Consider the following 21,866-nt stretch of genomic DNA (forward strand, 5'->3'; position numbering starts at 1 on the left):
GGGCTTGCAGGACCCAGGCTGCAGGGCTAAAAATAGCCATGTAGATGTTCCCACTTGGGCTGAGTCTCAGAGCCCAGGTTCCAACCTAAGCCCAAACATCTGCACTGCTATTTTTAGCCCCACATTCTGAGCCTACATTGATTGACCCAGGCTTTGAGACTCAGTGCCATGGGTCCTTTGTAGTGGTATAGATGTACCCTAACTGTCTGTTCCAGTTCCTGTGTCCTTTTCAGTCATGAAGAATCACCCTCAACTTTTTTTCTAAATAAAATAAATCCAAAACTTTTAGGAGATTTAATGACACCTTTCTCTTCTATGCTGGTAAGTTCTGACCCCTTCCTCTGATGATAAAACAAAAACCTGTCATTGAAATTTTAAGCTCATGGAAAAGAAATTGATACCATACACATGCTTCCTTGAATGAAGCTGTCTAGTCTTCTTATTTAGTTGTTACCTAGTTATTTTTCTTTTATTACTACATTTGAGGCTTGTGTTACTGCTATTAGAATGAGGCTGAGATCAGGAGACAAAAGCAGAACAAAAATAAAATGTTTGTCATGCACAATAGTTGGAAAACTGTGCATTGTTTCTCTGATTAGGTGTAATCTATTATCTTAAGTAACCACATTTAGCTATGCTTTATCCATCCATAGAAATTATTTAAACTCTGGAACAAATCTAGCAACTGACAGCTACATTGTACAATCCTTCTGAGGATCTCTAGCCATAATGGCAAAAATATATTAACTCCTCAATGTATATTATCCTTTGATGCATGCTTAGCTCCTATTACTGTTAATGGGGATTAAACATGCTGAAAGAAGGAAATATTCTCTGGTGTGTCATTTCTAAGACCACAGCTTTTAAGCATCTTGCTTTATGAAAGTGGCCTATGTATTTTGACTGATGTTAAGGAATCACTGCAGTCAATTGTACTGTCTCACAACTAGGACTGTTTTGTTCCTTAAGGTGTCAGTAAGTAGCACACGCATGCATGCACACACACACACACACACACACACAGCGCTAAAATCTGTTAAATTTTGGTTGGATAAATACTACCTGCTAAGGCTGATCTCTTCCTCAGATTGGGGCTGTCTTTGATCTGGGTTATAATTTGTTCTGTATCTTATTTGTATGTTGGCTGGCCACATCTTAATTGCAGAACTATTTTTAAAGGTACATTGGGATAACATACATTGCAACAACTACTGTTAAGATTTGGAATAGGAATAATTCTTTCTTGCTCTGTAATGTGTGGGTCCTTTTCCAAAATACAGTAATTTAGTTTTGTATTGAACTGTCATGAAGGTATTTTGCAGGCCACTGTGTATGTGTGGCCATATATTTTGGATCTGAATGTGTGGTGGTAACCAACAATATCTACCTACAGCCACTCCTGCCAAGATTGCAGTGTTTGGCGTAAGCTTCAAGGGGTGGTTACAGTGAATCAGTTTTTATTTTGTTATACTGAAATTATTATACTCATGTCAGTTTCAATATACCTAGCACTTTTCAGCAGTAGATCTCAAAGTACTTTACTGCTACTGGTATTATTATAATGCTACCAGTCTCCTTTATACTGGGGAGTGAATTGAGATGGGCATGACTCAGAGTGGGTCAGACTGCAAGATTTCTGTATATTTTAATATTGCAGATTCCCTGCAAGAGCCAAGTGGCAGAATCAGTGAGTGAAATGCATGCATGACCCCATCGTTGTGAAGAAACCTCACACAATATGTTTATTGCTGAAAAGCTGTCCTGCAGGTTTGCTAAAACTGTATCACATTTACTGTAGAGAACTAACACCTTTTCCACACTCACTGAAGCAAATTTTTACAAGTGCTATCTTCAAAGTAGGGATAATTACCTTCAGCAGTGTCCCTTTAATCAATAAGGTGACATGAACAGTAAAGACTGTAGGCCAAGTATTTATGATGTGCCTCTGAGAGGCAAAGTATAGAATTTGCAGCCTACAGAGGAAAGGAGGCTAATGTGGCTTTAAGCCACTTTTGTGCCCTCCAGATCCTTGACTGCTCCATGGGGCCAGAGTTATGTAAAGTAACTTCCATAAGCTAAATTATGAAAACCTGTCTGCAGCTTCCTAGGGGTAGCCGTGCCACACAGAATCGCTGTAGTGCTCCATGCTGTGGCCCCACCCATGACATATCTGTTCCTTCCTGGCATGTCTCCTCTGCCAGGACTTGCAAGAAATACGCTGGACATTCTGTGGCTGTTCTTTCTCAGTTCCCCTGCCCTGGAAATTCTCACCGACTCATTTCATGTAAAGGGGCTGAAATGAGGCTGAGACTCTCACTCTTACCTTTCCCCATACTATATTGCCACAGCGGGAGATCTATGGAGGTACTGGAGCAGGAACCTCTTTGTGTTAAAGTGAAGGATACCCTTGGCAGCGCCCTCTGCATGAAGGCTCCTTTTTCCTTGAATGCAATCTTCTCCCCTACGCTGTGGTCTGAAGTAGTTTGAGTTGCTGACCTGCAGAGAATCAGAGGAGTTGTCATCTTTTGTCTAGCAAGCTGCTTTAACTTAAAAGGGTGTGAGGACCACAGTTGTCAACTTTGACGTGGTAAATAAGCACCCTGACTTTCACAATAAGCCCAAAATCAAGCTAATCCCATTTCAAAACAAGGCCAAAACAAGCCAACCCCTAAGAACCCCAACACTCTATGTGACTAGATCCGCCCCCCCTGCCCGGTGTGCAGTCAAGGACTGTGGTGGGCCCGCTGTGCACCCCTGACTCTCTCCCCCTCTTACCCCTGGCCCCTGCTTGCCTGGAGCCAATAAAAAAAAAAAGACGCAACTACAAGCCAAATACTAACCAACAAGCAACTCACAAGCCAATTAAGTCAAAAAGAAGCCCAATTTCTGCATTTTTTCTACAGGTTTGGCATGTCTGGTATGGACATGTGCTGGGGTGCTGTCACAGAGCCACAGGATTGTTGCTCTGACCCAGCTTTGAAACAGCCTCAGGGGGACCTTTTCAGTGGATGAGACCCCCCCGGGGGTTTCTCTTCCTTGGGAGTAAGTTCCAGGGCTTCACTGCCTTCTTAGGCTGGACTTCTGGTCCTTCAGCATTCCTGTTTCCTACCATGAGCTCAGTTCAGCGAGTCACACTGAAGTAGATCCCTGAGGGAGACTTGTACAATTTTAGGGAGCAATGCACCTCTGACAGCATCTGAAAGGACCTTCACACAGCGTTGTCAAAACAGAAGGCTTTATTAGTGAGCTGGAACACAGCATAGAAAGTCCTTGATTAACATAGAGAAAAGAGAGCTTCAGCATGGCCCTTTTCAGTTACCCACAGCCAAGCAATGCTACTCCTTGGCTCTGGCTTTGTCTCCCCCTGCCCAAGTTCCTCTGTCCAAATTTCTGGGCCCATCCCACCTGGACCCTCCTCAGTCCTTTGTTTCCAGCTGGTCAAGCATGAATTACTTGGTGTGGAAGAAGGGTGAGCACTCCATCATTGTTAGTTCCTAAGTAGCAAACATCCCAGGGATTGGATTTGCCATTGTCTCTATGGACCCTCCATAGACCTGGGCCCAAACCTGAAACATCTATGCACCATTCACACTTTTGTTATAGCCTGCCCAAGAATAAACAGCCTTTCCCCACCACCTAGTTATCCATGCGGGATATAAAGGAAACTGAGATACATAGTATTCATACAAAATATTTACAGAAAATTCCCACTACTTTAGTGTCCACTCCCACACAAGCCCTGAATAGATAAATGTGGGCCACAAGGGACCAATTAACCTTAGATACTGAACCTTGAGGGCAACCAGGGCTTAATAAAGCCTAATGGCAGATGAAGACCATCTGGGGAAGGAGCTGGGACAGGATTACATGCCAGGAAGTGAGATCATGAAGAGACTGCAGGGAGGAGGTCTGCAGCCATTCCTAGAAGGAAAGGGAGTTGATCAAGAACAAGGAGAAGATTCAGGTGGAGAGTAAACCCTGGGCTCCTGTGCTGGATTAGGTAGTTTAATAAGAGGCCTACAGAGGTGAAGTAGCTATGGAGAGCAGTGGAAGCTCTGGGGGTAAACCCAGAGAGAGGCAAGACAATGGAGAGGTGGGGTAGGAAGGAGCCCAGAGAGACAACAACACGATCTGGGACTAAGTAGACCTAGGTTGCTACTCTTAGGGTTCGTGGGCTGGTACCCAGAATAGTGGGTGAGCTCTGTTTTTCCTACTAGCCATTGGGAAAGTGGCACAGGACCTGGAGACTTTGAACAGAGGACTGTCTGAGACTGTGATGGGACCTTGTTATCCTAGAAGGAAGGGGAACTATATAGTGACCTGGCCAGAGGTCCAAGTCATGAATGGGGAGCACCTTGAGTAACAGAGTGATGGGGCCACAGTGCAAGCAACCGATGGAAGGGGGTGCCAGACAGATCAAGAGTTAATTCCCAGATGTAGCCACAAGGAGCTGCCCGTGAGGTGGCGTGAATCTCTGTACAGAACACCATCTGGAAGATGGACACAATTTTTTGCATTTGCCTACACTTATGCTTATAATTAAAAGAATACAACCTGCTTTTAACACTTTGTCAGGACACCTGTTTGCTTGATTTTATATATAGTGTTTTATGCTCAGTTGTGGTCCACTGTGTGTTTAATGCACATTGGCTCTGTAAAGGATTCTGATTCTTCTGGTAAAGTTTGCAACAATTCTCCTAGTTGAGACCTCTTGGCCCATTGTCCAGTGCACAGTATACTTCTGGGTATAAAGATGTAATAAAGTATTTTCCAAATATGTGCAGTGTCTAGATGATCATCATTTGGCTTTTCTTCAGTATTGCTCTTCATCTGATTTTTTATTTATTTATTTTTTTAGTTCTATAGGAACATTGAGCAAACATTACATAATCCTGAAGAAGACTGCCAGGTGAATGATACAGATGCCTGGAGTGTGGTTGTCTGGCATAGGCTGAAGAGGTGATAATTAGTTTGCCGATTTGTCCTCTCTAATGTAGGTGGTTAAGGATGGAAGAATGACCTTCCAGATAAACAGAAATAGAAGTAAAGTGAAAACCAGAATCCTGCATTTGAAAGCTGACTGTTAAATTGGCTCTTCCTGGATAGCGATGTCACAGAGGTGTACAATAAAGAGGGTTTAAAAAAAATGTAGGTGTCCATTTTCTTTTTCAGCCCATGCCCTCTGTTTTTGAGGCAATAGTCAGAAATGTCACTGGCAGCAGCTGGTCTCTGGGACTGAGAACCCTCAGTGTACATTTCAGCTGCTGGCCTCATGCTGAGATTCACAAGGGCAAGGGAAGAAAAACAGTTACAGTTTGAAGCAGCTTTCTCATGTTCTTCAAAGTGCAGTATTTTAAGAAAGTTCTTTTAAAAAAATGCTCCACTTCTCATGTTTTAAACTTTTATTTTTTAAGGGCACTCTTCTAAAAAAAAAATCAAATTTAAATTGCTGTAGCAAATTTGCAAGTAGTTCTCTGGGGCCAGGGTTGGGGGGAGAGAAAGGAAGTGGTCTAAGGCAGTGGGTTCTCAACCTATTTACCGTTGTGGGCCACATGCAATACTACCTGTACGCAGTGATGAGCTGCCAAAATCTTAACAACCGGTTCCCTCCTCACCCCACGAGGGGGTCGTTGCCCACCCCTGCCCCCTGGGACTCCTGCCCCATCCAACCCACCCGCGTTCCTTGATGCCCCCCCAGGACCTCTGCCCTATCCAGCCCCCTCCCCTGTCCCCTGACTGCCCCCAGAACCGGGCAGGAGGGTCTCGTGGGCCACCGTAGTGGGTGCCCACCCCTAAGAGCCAGAGGCACCTGCTGGGGGGCAAGGTGGGGAGTCCCAGTGTTGCTTACCTGGGGCGGCTCCCAGGAAGCATCTGGCAGGTCCCTCTGGCCCCTAAGGGCGGGGGAGCATAGCTAAGGGGGGAGCAGGGGGAGTGGCCGCTCCCCCACTGATCACATCAAAAGTGGCACCTTAGGCGCTGACTCCCTGGGTGCTCTGGGGTTGGAGCACCCATGGGGAAAATTTGCTGGGTGCAGAGCACCCACTGGCAGCTCCCCAGCCCCAGCTCACCTCCGCTCCACCTCCTCCGCTGAACGCACTGCCCCGCTCTGCTTCTCCACCCCCCCAAGCCGGCTTCCCACGAATCAGCTGTTCGGCGGGAAGCCTGGGAGGGCTGAGCAGCAGGCCGTGGCTTCCCGCTCAGGCCAAGGGTGGCAGAGGTGAGCTGGGGTGGGGAGCGGTTCCCCTGTGCAGCCCCGGGTTACTTGCTGCAGCGCAGGCGGCCCTCCTCGCACCCCCCCCCCCTCCGGCCCCAGCTCACCCCCAGCTCACTGTGCCTGAGCAGGAAGACGCCGCCTGCTTCTCAGCCCGCCCCGGCTTCCGGTGCAAACAGTTGATTTGCGGGAAGCCTTGGGGGGGTGGAGAAGCAGAGTGGGGTGGTGCGTTCAGGGGAGGAGGCGGAGCAGAGGTGAGCAGGGACCGGGGGTGGGGCGGGGAGCTGCCGGTGGGTGCTCTGCACCCACCAAATTTTCCCCTTGGGTGCTCCAGCCCTGGAGCACCCATGGAGTCGGTGCCTAAGGCGCCACTTTTGGCCAGTTAAACTTAGAAGCCCTTTTAGAACCGGTTGTTCCTCTTGGAACAACCGGTTCTAAAAGGTTTCAGAGTAACAGCCTTGTTAGTCTGTATTCGCAAAAAGAAAAGGAATACTTGTGGCACCTTAGAGACTAACCAATTTATTTGAGCATAAGCTTTCGTGAGCTACAGCTCACTTCATCGGATGCATACTGTGGAAAGTGTAGAAGATCTTTTTATACACATAAAGCATGAAAAAATACCTCCCCCCACCCCACTCTCCTGCTGGTAATAGCTTATCTAAAGTGACCACTCTCCTTACAATGTGTATGATAATCAAGGTGGGCCATTTCCAGCACAACTCCAGGGTTTAACAAGAACGTCTGAGGAGGAGTGGGGGTAGGAAAAAACAAGGGGAAATAGGTTACCTTGCATAATGACTTAGCCACTCCCAGTCTCTATTCAAGCCTAAGTTAATTGTATCCAATTTGCAAATGAATTCCAATTCAACAGTTTCTTGCTGGAGTCTGGATTTGAAGTTTTTTTGTTGTAATATCGCAACTTTCATGTCTGTAATCGTGTGACCAGAGAGATTGAAGTGTTCTCCAACTGGTTTATGAATGTTATGATTCTTGACATCTGATTTGTGTCCATTTATTCTTTTACATAGAGACTGTCCAGTTTGACCAATGTACATGACAGAGGGGCATTGCTGGCACATGATGGCATATATCACATTGGTAGATGTGCAGGTGAACGAGCCGCTGATAGTGTGGCTGATGTTATTAGACCCTGTGATGGTGTCCCCTGAATAGATATGTGGGCACAGTTGGCAACGGGCTTTGTTGCAAGGATAGGTTCCTGGGTTAATGGTTCTGTTGTGTGGTATGTGGTTGCTGGTGAGTATTTGCTTCAGGTTGGGGGGCTGTCTGTAGGCAAGGACTGGCCTGTATCCCAAGATTTGTGAGAGTGTTGGGTCATCCTTCAGGATAGGTTGTAGATCCTTAATAATGCGTTGGAGGGGTTTTAGTTGGGGGCTGAAGGTGACGGCTAGTGGCGTTCTGTTATTTTCTTTGTTAGGCCTGTCCTGTAGTAGGTGACTTCTGGGAACTCTTCTGGCTCTATCAATCTGTTTCGTCACTTCTGCAGGTGGGTATTGTAGTTGTAAGAATGCTTGATAGAGATCTTGTAGGTGTTTGTCTCTGTCTGAGGGGTTGGAGCAAATGCGGTTGTATCGCAGAGCTTGGCTGTAGACGATGGATCGTGTGGTGTGGTCAGGGTGAAAGCTGGAGGCATGTAGGTAGGAATAGCGGTCAGTAGGTTTCCGGTATAGGGTGGTGTTTATGTGACCATTGTTTATTAGCACTTTAGTGTCCAGGAAGTGGATCTCTTGTGTGGACTGGACCAGACTCCAGCGAGAAACTGTTGAATTGGAATTCATTTGCAAATTAGATACAATTAACTTAGGCTTGAATAGAGACTGGGAGTGGCTAAGTCATTATGCAAGGTAACCTATTTCCCCTTGTTTTTTCCTACCTCCCCCCCTCCTCAGACGTTCTTGTTAAACCCTGGATTTGTGCTGGAAATGGCCCACCTTGATTATCATACACATTGTAAGGAGAGTGATCACTTTAGATAAGCTATTACCAGCAGGAGAGTGGGGTGGGAGGAGGTATTTTTTCATGCTTTATGTGTATAAAAAGATCTTCTACACTTTCCACAGTATGCATCCGATGAAGTGAGCTGTAGCTCACGAAAGCTTATGCTCAAATAAATTGGTTAGTCTCTAAGGTGCCACAAGTCCTCCGTTTCTTTTTGCGGTTCTAAAAGGGCTTCTAAATTTAACAACCGGTTCTGGCGAACTGGTGCAAACCGGCTCCAGCTCACCACTGCCTGTATGGCCCTGAGGATGCCACATGGGCTGCAGCTTTGTGCTGATTGGGCCGCCTACGGGCTGCAGATTGAGAACCACCGGTCTAAGAGAATAAGCATGTGCCTGTAAATAAATCCATCCTGCTACATCCAGATTTACAGCTAGAGGCCTTTGTTCCAGGATTGGGATGAGGTGAAACTCTTGTCATTCTTTAGCAGTAGTGGGGTAAATCTTTCTAATTCTTCCCAGGCAGCCTTCCTCTAATGACTTGTCTGCACTAGGGGGAAAAAGTGATGAGCTAAATTAAGATAAAACTACACTGTGCCCTGTCTGTCATATACTTTTTCAATATGTTAACAGTTACATTGTAAAGGTGAAACTTTTCCCCCGAGTGTAGACGAAGAACAGCAGACACTGTAAAACCTAGGTCAGCTGTTTCAGTAGTTCTGCTTTGGATGGGCTTGGTGGGAAAAGGGGAAGGGTTCTGTGGTGTGGGGGAGGTCCCTCTGTTTGTTTATTTCAATCTGAGAGAGGGACAATCTGGATTTGGAAAGTCAGAGATGGGGACCTTTATTATGCCTAGCACTGAACATCTCCTATCCAATTTTAATTTTAAATATTGGGCCTGATTCTCAGTTACCCTATAGCCTCTTTACACCTTAGTTCCCCATCACATTACATTAAAGAGTGTGAGGCATTCAGGTGCTATGTTAATGGGCGGGGTGGTGCGGGAGGAGGCATATAAATACCTAAGGTAGATGAATGGAAAGTATAGATACAGAAATAGTTTACTCTTGTGCTCTAATGTTAAGCTTTCCACTTTTATTCCTAAACTTGTTCTTTACTTGGAGAAAGGAAGTTCTATTCCAAATAGTTTTCCTCTCCATTCCGAGAGGTGGAAGTATCAAAAACCTGCTTGCGGAATCTTTTCAGCATTGCTGAGAGGGTTTGTTAAATAAATAAAAGCTATACACATTGTCAATATTTTCTGTGCCCTAGTTAATAGTTTAACTGTGAGCAGCTATTGATCTTGAGGTTTATTATCAGAACTCTTGTAATTTCAGGCTCTTTCTACACAATTTTGTCTTTTATTCAGATTGATTAATTTGAGTAGGAAGATGGATTGAAAGCAGTGGGAGATTCGATTTTTTTTCTACCAATAAAACAGAATACAGAGAGGAACAATATAAGATTTGTCTTCTGCACCATCAGCTTTCATGTAAACCCAAAGGGACAACTTCTGCTTTAAGCTGGAAAGATTTCTCTGGAGATAATGATGCACTGAGACAAAGTTCATAGGGGTTTTCATCCATTATAAACAAAGTTGGAACAGCTTCCTAAATGGTATGACTTTGTCTGTCTTTCTTGGTAATGGACTGCTGTCATGAGTAATACCAATGTGTGTGTGTGTGTGTATATACAATTTTATTCTGAGTTCTTTGAATCATGTTTCTCCAAGCAACACATTTGTAGCTTTATTCTTGAAAAGATCTTATCTGTTTGGGGAGGAAATTAATTTTCAATCTTTTCAACCCATTATTTCCACGCACAAGCCTCAGCATTGAAAGCTTGAACTATTTGTTTTGACTACTTCACAGTTATGATTGGCAGTTGACCGGGACAAGGGTGGTCTATTTAGTGTGGTCCAGACAGCACAACAACACCCACACCTCTTGCCCTGTGCTGCCCACAAGAGCAGACTTAGCCCCTTTCCCTCCACTGGGTAGCAATGCAAAGCAGAGGAAAGTGAGGCACACGTAGGCTTCATAAGAATATTTCTGAAAATTCCCACTTCATCACTTCTCAGTTCTGTAGTGAAGTGGTTTGTGATCTCTCTATGGGCAGAGACTTTGGTTGTCACAGCTGCTGGCATAACTGCACCTCTAACCCCTCCTGATCTCTTCAAGTGCACCCTTCTCAGTTGTCAAGCCATCATCTCTGTCTTGGGGTGGAAGCACATGAGTCTTCAACTCTCCAGGTACAACTACACTATAGCTCAAGGTATAATACACTAGCACTGACTGAGCCAGCATGCTAAAAATAAGCAGAACTAGATGGAACAGCAGGGGCAGTGGGTCAGGATAGCCACCTGCGTACAAGCCTGTCTGAGCTACAAGTGTACTCAGTCAGCTAATTCGAGCCACCATAGCTATACTGCTATTTTTAGTGTCTTAGCTGAATTAAAGCTAGAATGGGTACAGCTACCTGAGCCAGAAATTACACCTCCACTTCATCGTAGACATACACTCAGACGGGGCCTTGATGAGAAGCCCTTTTGTGATTAGCCATGATAATTCAGGACTGTTGAGGTAATCTTCTGTTCCTTTTGGGAGCTATGGGAGTGGTATCCGGTAACCAAACAGCTTTCTTATATCAAAGTAGGATTCAAAACAAAAAAAAAGTTTGATAAAAGAGGCCTTAAAACAACAAACCAGCCAATATGCAAACCTGCTTCTCCCTATTCCCTAGATCTGGGGAGGGCCCAACTTTTTAGACACCATTAGCAGAGTTTATCTCTGTCCAAAAGTGTTCCTTTTGCAAAAGGCCCCCCACTGCCCCTAATTTTTGTGTCATTTACGATCTTTACCAATGATGATTTTTGTTTTCTTCCAGGGCATTGGTAAAGATGTTAAACATCATAGGGCAGGGGACTGATCCCTGCGGGACTCCACTGGAAACACACACACTTGACAATGATCCCCCAGTTACATTATGAGACCTATCACTTTCAGTTTTTAATCCATTTAATATGTACTATGTACCATTAATTTTATATTGTTCTAGTTTTTTAAATCAAAATATCATGTGGTACCAAATCAAACACTTTACAAAAGTTCATGTATAGTGTGTCAGCACTATTATCTTTATCCAGCAAACATGTAATCTCATCAAAAAAAATACCAAACTAATTTGATACTATCTGTTTTCCATAAACCCATGTTGATTTATATTCATATGCTGGGTGTTTGCTTAGCTATAGCTATTGTCCCCACAACATCCTATTAAGCTAAATCAATAGAATCATACAAGAAAGTCTTATAACCTAATATACAATAACTTTACCTCACTACCCAGATCACACATAGTGTTCATAACATTATTACATATTAGTGCCACATCTATCACAACAGCATCTATCAGAATGGGACCCTGATAGCACTTCCCAGTGCTATGCTCATTAATAATAGAATTAATAGGACCTCTAAATGCAACCACAATGCTCGTTAAATAACAAAATGACAGCGTTACAAGGAGTTCACTGTGTATAGGCAGAAAATATTCTTGATGGAAAATGGCCTTTTTTGGGAAACATACATTTTTTCGCTGAATTTTCATTTATTTTTAAATTTTTCACTTTTTCATGAAAAACTAATCAGTTTTTGTGGTGTTCAAAAACCTAAAATGACCAAAACCTGAGAAATATGTGTTATTTGAAAACTGAGAAGTTTTGGCTTTGTTATTTGTGAAAATGGATATCTTCACTTAATTTTTCCAGCAAAAGTGTCTTCATTGAAAAATCTTACCACTTTCTGACTGGCTCTAGTATGAGCAGGTGTGTGCCTTCGGTAGGGTTACCACATTTGAATATTAAAAAAAGAGGACACTCCATGGGGGTGGGAGTGGTATTTGCACCAGTATCTACCAACTCTTGTTGTATTAAAGTAAAATATTGAGACACATTGGGGTGCTGTTGGTCCCGCCCTCAGTCCCCCCCCCCACACTTGGCCCACCACTGCACCCTTCCTCACCCCCTGGCCCGCCGCTGGTTTGCTGCATCCATCCTCAGTCCCCCACCCACCGCTCCCCTCCTCCCAACTGCCACTCCCCTGCCAGAAACCCTCTAGTGGGAAGCTGCATAGCTACAGTATAAGCTAAAGGAGGCATTATATGGAAAAGCAGATGTAGCATATTCACTGCTACATCCCTTAAGGGAATGAAGTGTATGCTCCCCTCTGCAGCTTACCAACTCTGCTGGTCAGTGCAATGGAGAGTGGGACTGAACTACTTCTCCTCTTTGGGATGGCTAGCAGTATCTGCTTTTGCAGGTCCCTGCTATTGTAGGCAGTCCCCCTTTGGCAAAGGCTGGGCAAAATCTGATCCTAAATTAAGAAGCAGAATTAAGAGTTTACGGACTTTGTGTGCAGTTAAGAGCTTTTTTAGGATAGTGAATGGTTAGTTGTGGTGTAACTCATATAATACACCATGGCATAGCTAGGGTATGTTGCCACAATTCCCTATTCCCATATTGACTTCGGTTTCTTTGGAGATGGTAATGGCTGCAGCTTCATGCAGTAGAGACAGTAAATTAAAAATAAAAAATTACAGGTTGCCCTCCACACTGTGCACTTACTATAAATTTCTCCACATAAACATGGTCCGTGCCAGACATATGGCACAACTTACTGTCTCCCTATCACTATTTTCCAGTATTTCCAACCCTGGGCATTCAAAAACCATGACTCCGACCCCAAATGTTCATACGTGGCTTCATCATGAGACTTCTAAAAATAATACATTTTGGGTTCATGTGTTCAAGCTTTTCTCCACTAGAATTTCTATATGAAAGTTGTTTCATTTAACTGTGTGTATGTAGGAGCAGGGCCTTTACGGAAGAACATCACATATTTCATGGCACATGATAAAATCACAAGAGATGGCACCACTGACCATGTATAAAACAAGGGTATCATGTTCAAGAGCTATTACCAGGCAAAACAATGCAGTATTGCAAAAAAACACCCATGAATTCTTAATAAAAAGAACGGAGCTAACTCTGTATTTCAATACCACATAGTGAATAATGTCCTAATGACTGTTATGATGAAAGTAACCCTTACCCACACACTGTACTTTTGTCCTAACACAATAGTCCTACCTGTGTATTCCAGCAACCATTCCATTGTTTTCTCTGGGTGTTGGTATGTATATATAAGCAACAACTTTTGATCAGATGTTGGGTAAGTGGATTTAATATCAGGTCAACAACCACCAGAAAGTTATGTTGGCCTGGTTATTTGGATGTTTATTGTATGAATATAGTGGAATGGTTTAATAAAGTGGCCACGGGGATCAGGGAGAAAGTACAAGCAAGGAGACAGTAGCTCAAGATAATCATCCCTAGGTAAACGCTTAACAGATTAAGGGAGAATGTCTAAACTACTCGCTTCAAAGACTGTATCACCTCTTGCCAGCCAGCCTACTAAACTGATTTTCACAAATCAAAAAAAAAAAAAAAAAAAAGGCCCATGAATGTTACAGGACAAAGAAAGTCTCTGCAGCTTTGAAAACAGACTCTCTCAAGCAGAGGCAGATTTGTGGGGCCTTGGGCCAGAGTAAATGAGGGCCTCTCCTCACTCCTTCTGCCTGCAGTCCCCCTCGCCCGCCTGGTTCTCCTACTGGCGAGTGGGTTCTGGGCACAGAGACTTGGCCCACCTGCCTGGTGCTCCTACCAGGGAGTGAGGTCCGGGCACGGGGGCTTCCCCCACCTGTCTGGTGTGGGGGGTTGCCCTGCCTACCCAGCATTCCTTCCAGGGAGTGGGACTGGAATGTCGGGGCTTCCCCCACTTCCCGCAGGAGCGCTGGGTGGGCAGAGTGGGTCGGGCATGGGGGTGCCCATTTTTCCAGGTGGGAGCCCCAATTGGTGGGGGCCCTTGGGCGTGGGCCCTCTTGGTCCGGTGGCTAATCTGCCACTGTTCTCAAGAGAGGAGCAGTAGCTGTATGGGTGAACTAGGCTGAGGCCATGTCTACACTATGGTACCACTGAGATGCCCCTGTACAGCCATAGTATAGACCATTCCTACAGTAAAAGAATAGATTTTTCCATTGCTATAGGAATTCCACTTCCCTGAGCAACATTGGCTAGGCCAATGGAATCATTCTTCCATCGACCTAATTGCATCTACAGCAGGGGTTAGGTTGACATAGCTGTGGAACTCAGGGATATGAATTTTTCACATCCCTGAGGTCCATTGCTATGTCAGCCTAACTTTTAAGTGAACTCCAGGCCTGAGAGGCAGGCCTGGGGTGTCTGAAGAAATTAAGCCTATCTAGATTACCATTGTGGATTGTATGTAAGAAACATGTGTAGCCTGGTTTTATTTGTTTGTTTTTTTCAATCCTTCTCTTATATTTTGTGCCTACTGCATACAGGGAGTACCTGTGGTTTAAGAAGGCTCTCTGATCACTGTATACCACAGGTCACAGACTACTGAAGGGAACTCAGTCTGCCTTGCTAAGTGACCACAGTTGATACACAAGGTACTGTAGCCCAAGGCCTGGTCTAGGAGTGGGAAAACCATGAAATTATACCCTGAGATAGGTAAAGGCAGGAGCCCTAAGACCCTGGGATGAGGAGTGCACTCAGCGATCAGGAAGGGGGCAGAGGTCCAGTTAGCTCTGCATCCATGACACTTACACTCACAATCAGGCAATTCATAACCTTTCAAGTATTTTCTCTTGTGACCTCCTTCCCCCCCTCCCCCACACCCATTTGTGTGTGTGTGTGTGTGTGTAGCTGAATTCAGTACAGCCCAGAGTTTGAAGGGGCAGCTACAATGTTATGGTCCTTGAGAGAAAGTCTGAAGGGCAGGTACTACTTACTGCATCCTTATATTCCTATGAAAACAATTCCTTCTGGCAGCAGCAGGTCAGTGCGACACAGCATGCAACCTCCCAAGTTTTCTTTGGTTGGCCTAGTATATAATGTGCATCACTATTGTGTAAGCATATCAGTCAGGATAACAAATAATGGGATTTATGAGCATGTCTCCTACTTACTGTTTTGAAAATGTACCCCTCAGACTTAAAAGGAGAGAGGCAGTAGCATGGTTTGAGAATTACTATAATTGGAAATGTACCCCTGAGGCCTGAAATGAAAAATATTACCATGGTTTGGGAATTAAAGCAAAGTTACAATTCTCTCCCTCTCTCTCTCTCTCTCTCTCTCTCTCTCGTGTGTGTGTGTATGTATATGTATATATATAATATGGCAATGCCAGTTTTTGAAGAACAGTAAGTAAATGTTTTTTTCTTCATACATTCTTCTTCATCATCCCACAGAAAGGGAGCATTTAGGGTAACTTTTGGATACAGTTTCTGTTGCGCCCGTGTTGAGTAGTGAGGAGCAAGTGTGAGTAGTAAATGAAAATTGTGTGTTGTATGTGAAAAGTTCAGAGTGGAAGAGAAATCAAAAAGAACATTGCCAAAAAGACACTAGAATGGTCAATATCTTTTACCATTTCACTTTACATAAATTATAGATTGCTTTTATACTGTACTTGCCTGATATACACAAGAGAAATGGTATTGAAACCCTTTACGTCAGAACCAAAGAAGGGAAGAAAGATTTTCTCAGTAAAATTTAGACTCTGTTCTTATTTCAGATTTACTTTCTGTTAAAGATAGAATATGCTAATATTCTACAGTATAGTGTCTGAATAAGTAGAGAGGGACATAAGTTCTCTATTTAGGTATCACAAGATAATTATATTCTGTTCTTGTCTATATTCTGACACTTCAGGAGTTAGAATCAGAGAATCATTTGGGTATGAAGGTGATTTTTATTGGGTAATCTAGTCTATCTCCACACCAGAATTCATGTAATTAGTCATGGTGGATTGGTGTCAAGTTTAGCTTTAAATATCTCCAGTTCTGCAGACCTACAACCTCATGGGGAAGGTTGCTCCTTTGTGTCACTGTTCTTGCCAGTTCTAAAGGTTTTACTAATCAACATAAATTTTCACTTCTACAACTGAAAAAATTACTTCTTGTTCTGTCTTCTTTGATTTTACTCTTTAACTACCACTTTGCTTATCTGTAGATAATTATCATGTCTCCCCTCAGTTTTCTGTAGTCCCACTTCTACAGTCCTGATTCTGATCTTGCTTACCATGGCTTTGGACTTTAAGGGAGATTAAAATCAGCCGCTGTTTGTCCAGTTCACTTAACCATTTCTGTTTTGTTCTCCAAAGTTTTCATTCTTTGTTGTTCTCTTCTAATCTCTCCCCAGTTTGACTGGTCTGCTTTTAACCCTTAACACACCACTAAACTGGTAGTAGTCTCTCTTCAGATCAAGGGATACAGCCTTGGTCAAAGCTGCTGCTGCGGTGCAATGTGCATATGTAGTGGATGCCCATAGCACCATATCACTGTCATTTCTGTGGATATGTGCCAGATAATCAAGGTGGGCTATTTCCAGCACAAATCCAGGTTCCCCCCCACACACATACACAATCCCACTCTACTGTTGGTAATAGCTTATCTAAAGTGATCATACACATTGTAAGGAGAGTGATCACTTTACGTAAGCTATTACCAGCAGGAGACTGGGGTGAGGGGAGAGAAAACCTTTTGTAGTGGTAAACACCCATTTTTTCATGGTTTGTGTGTATAAAAACATCTTCTGTCTTTTCCACAGTATGCATCCGATGAAGTGAGCTGTAGCTCACGAAAGCTTATGCTCAAATAAATTGGTTAGTCTCTAAGGTGCCACAAGTACTCCTTTTCTTTTTGCGAATACAGACTAACACGGCTGTTACTCTGAAACCTGTCATTATGCAAGGCACTGCATTTAGCCGTATGGAGTGGAAATCTATCAACTGCATGAAAAAACTTGTACAGATACAGACAGACATCATCTTCCTTTCCAAATGCAAACAGATGGACATCGTACCAAAAGGACTGAAGGTAAAAAATCCATTACAATCTACATACCATACAGACTATGCTGACAGCTTGTGCCACACGCTCTCAAAGAAACTGTGGAACCACCTGACCAACATCCTCTACAGCAAACAAGGAACAATAAAGAATGAGCTCTCAAAAATGGATACTCTCATAAAAAACAACTTTCCACACAAACTTCCTCGTGGCTGGAATTAACTAAAACTAGACAAGCCATTTACAACACACACTTTGCTTCTCTACAAAAGAAAAAGGACACTAAACTTTCTAAACTATTACATGCCACAAGGGGCCACAGCAATGGTTCCCTCAACCCACCCAGCAATATTGTTAATCTATCCAACTATACTCTTAGCCCAGCAGAAACAGCTGTCCTATCTCGGGGCCTCTACTTCTGCCCCTCCACCCTCACGAACATGATACAGTTCTGTGGTGACCTAGAATCCTATTTTCGACGTCTCCGACTCAAGGAATATTTCCAACACACCTCTGAACAACATCCTAATCCACTGAGACCTCCCTACCAACACAACAAAAAGAAGGATTCTAGGTGGAAAAGCAGCATCACTTGCCCCACAACCTCAGCCGTGCAGAACAAATGCCATCCACAGCCTCAGAAACAACTCTGACATCATAATCAAAAAGGCTGACAAAGGAAGTGCTGTTGTCATCATGAATAGGTCGGAATATGAACAAGAGGCTGCTCGGCAGCTCTCCAACACCACTTTCTACAAGCCATTACCCTCTGATCCCACTGAGAGTTACCAAAAGAAACTACAGCATTTGCTCAAGAAACTCCCTGAAAAAGCACAAGATCAAATCCGCACAGACACACCCCTGGAACCCCGACCTGGGATATTCTATCTACTACCCAAGATCCATAAACCTGGAAATCCTGGGCGACCCATCATCTCAGGTATTGGCACCCTGACAGCAGGATTGTCTGGCTATGTAGACTCCCTCCTCAGGCCCTATGCTACCAGCACTCTCAGCTACCTTTGAGACACCACTGACTTCCTGAGGAAACTACAATCCATCGGTGATCTTCCTGATAACACCATCCTGGCCACTATGGATGTAGAAGCCCTCTACACCAACATTCCACACAAAGCCGTCAAGAACACTATCCCCGATAATGTCACGGCTAACCTGGTGGCTGAACTTTGTGACTTTGTCCTTACCTGTAACTATTTTACATTTGGGGACAATGTATACCTTCAAATCAGCGGCACAGCTATGGGTACCTGCATGGCCCCACAGTATCCCAACATTTTTATGGCTGACTTAGAACAACGCTTCCTCAGCTCTCGTCCCTTAACGCCCCTACACTACTTGTGCTATATTGATGACATCTTCATCATCTGGACCCATGGAAAAGAAGCCCTTGAGGAATTCCACCATGATTTCAACAATTTCCATCCCACCATCAAGCTCAGCCTGGTCCAGTCCACACAAGAGATCCACTTCCTGGACACTACAGTGCTAATAAACGATGGTCACATAAACACCGCCCTATACCAGAAACCTACTGACTGCTATTCCTACCTACATGCCTCCAGCTTTCACCCTGACCACACCACACAATCCATTGTCTACAGCCAAGCTCTGCGATACAACAGCATTTGCTCCAACCCCTCAGACAGAGACAAACATCTACAAGATCTCTATCAAGCATTCTTACAACTACAATACCCACCTGCAGAAGTGAAGAAACAGATTGATAGAGCCAGAAGAGTTCCCAGAAGTCACCTACTACAGGACAGGCCTAACAAAGAAAATAACAGAACGCCACTACCCGTCACCTTCAGCCCCCAACTAAAACCCCTCCAACGCATTATTAAGGATCTACAACCTATCCTGAAGGATGACCCAACACTCTCACAAATCCTGGGAGACAGGCCAGTCCTTGCCTACAGACAGCCCCCCAACCTGAAGCAAATACTCACCAGCAACCACATACCACAAAACAGAACCACTAACCCTAGAACCTATCCTTGCAACAAAGCCCGTTGCCAACTGTGCCCACATATCTATTCAGGGGACACCATCACAGGGCCTAATAACATCAGCCACACTATCAGCGGCTCGTTCACCTGCACATCCACCAATGTGATATATGCCATCATGTGCCAGCAATGCCCCTCTGCCATGTACATTGGTCAAACTGGACAGTCTCTACGTAAAAGAATAAATGGACACAAATCAGACGTCAAGAATTATAACATTCAAAAACCAGTTGGAGAACACTTCAATCTCTCTGGTCACGTGATTACAGACATGACAGTTGCGATATTACAACAGAAAAACTTCAAATCCAGACTCCAGCGAGAAACTGTTGAATTGGAATTCATTTGCAAATTGGATACAATTAACTTAGGCTTGAATAGAGACTGGGAGTGGCTAAGTCATTATGCAAGGTAACCTATTTCCCCTTGTTTTTTCCTACCCCCCCCCCCTCCTCAGACGTTCTTGTTAAACCCTGGAGTTGTGCTGGAAATGGCCCACCTTGATTATCATACACATTGTAAGGAGAGTGATCACTTTAGATAAGCTATTACCAGCAGGAGAGTGGGGTGGGGGGAGAGAAACCCTTTTGTAGTGATAAACATCCATTTTTTCATGGTTTGTGTGTATAAAAAACATCTTGTGTATTTTCCACAGTATGCATCCGATGAAGTGAGCTGTAGCTCACGAAAGCTTATGCTCACATAAATTGGCTAGTCTCTAAGGTGCCACAAGTACTCCTTTTCTTTCATCAGAGAATGGAAAGCTCCATGGTCTGTACTGTAAATTCAGGTGCCTTTATTGCCATTACACAATTAATTGGGGCTTGGGCTTATGCATAAGCCCATCTTTGGCTACTTCCATTGTAACAGCTGCCATTTAAAAAAAGGAGACAAACACTTTTTTGACCTTTTATTAAACACACAAAAGGACCAAAGAAGTAAAAAGTTGAAACTGGAATAATTAAGTTGACTTTTCATTTTAACAATTTCTCTTATTCTATTTTCTTTAGTTGCATGGACTTTTATGCAGGAAAAATCCTTTATTGACAGTTTTTAAATGCTCTTGTGGAGGCAAAAATGGAAAGAGTTAATGTAGATGGTTTTGAGTAGTTGCCATTGTCGAAGTCTGATCCTGTTCCCTTTGACAAACTTACACAAAGGGTATGTCTACACTGCGGAGCAGGGCTTGAACTAGCATGCTAGAAATAACAGTGTAGCCAGGGGTAGCATGAGTGGTGGGTTGAGTAGCTGACTAGCTGCCTGAGTATGTATTCAGGATATCTGGGCAGGTTTGTACTCAGCCCAGGGTCACCCTTCTTCAAATCCCATCTAATTCTGCAGTATCTTATTTGAGATGGAGTGCACAGTATTGCACAGAGCTTTCCAGATGAGGCAGAACCATTGATTCTTATGTAAGATGTAATCATAGGAGTGGAATGGACCTCGAGAGGTCCTCTAGTCCAGTCCCCTGCACTCATAGCAGGACTAAGTATTTACTGGACCATCCCTGACAGGTGTTTGTCTAACCTGGTTTTAAAAAATCTCCAATGATATAGATTTTACAACCTATTCTAATATTCTCCAACCCCTTCCTTATGCATTCTAACAGCTTATTTGCCTTTTTTTTTGTTTGACTGTAACTGCACATTGAGCAGAGGTCTTTTTTGAACTACCGATGTCAACACCTAGGTCCTTTCCTGAGTTGATAACCCTGTAAGGTGTATGAGTAGTTCATTTCCCTCTCCTCCAATGTATATATTACTTTGCATGACACTGAACTTAATTTGACACTATGTAGTTTAGCTTGTTTATGTCTTTCTGAAGTTCCTCATAGTCCTTTCTGTTCCTGGCCAACCTAAAGACCTTTGTGTCGTCTGTAAACTTTGTTACTTCAATACTCATCCCTCCACATACACACCCTCACTTTCCAGATTATGAAACATATGACCTAGTATGGGACCTTGTGGCACCCGATTGGCAACCTTCTGCCATGCTTAACATTTTATTTCACAGGCTGAGCTGGACTCTGACTTTTTACCCACTTTGGAGGCTACCTTATCAGATAGGCCTAATGAAAAATAGGGAAAATTTGGGTGGTCTTCAGAGAGAGATGCTTGTCTTTGCTGGCAGATTGTGACATGACTGTAATATGTGGATCTGTGGCCTTGCAATTTTCTCCACCACTCTTCCCTGTGCTTTCATGGAATTAGCCTGTTATCCCACATCCATACATGTCACCTGCCTCTAGAATGAGAAATGCTGAGCTTTATACTTTACACAGTTGTACAAAAGAATCATATACCATACAGCCAGTCTAGTCTAGAAGGCAGTATTTCTGGTTTAGTTCCAACAACAGCAGCATTCGTTTAGGGAGCAGGTTTAAAATAAAAAAAAAGGAAGTGCTACTTCACACAACACAAAGTCAACCTGTGGGACTTGTTGCCAGGGGATGTTGTGAAGGCCAAAACTATGATGGGGTTTGTAGTGGGGTGGCTGTCCCACTCCTATACTAGATGGGGCTTCAACAGGCCAGAGAGGCTGTGCAGGTGGGCGGCCAATCAGAGAAAGCCTGCTAGGGAGCCAATCAGAGGCTGAGTAAGAGACAGTCAATGAGGGCCAGGATCAGCCATACATAAAGGCTGCCCAGGAAGGGAGCAGTCAGTCTCTTCCAGGCTTTCAGAGGGTGAAGGTCTGTCTCCTGTGTGAGGGGACTAGCACCAGGGACAGTGCAGGGCA

The sequence above is a fragment of the Caretta caretta genome, chromosome 1 (assembly GCF_965140235.1).
Source record: "Caretta caretta isolate rCarCar2 chromosome 1, rCarCar1.hap1, whole genome shotgun sequence".
NCBI lineage: Eukaryota > Metazoa > Chordata > Testudines > Cheloniidae > Caretta > Caretta caretta.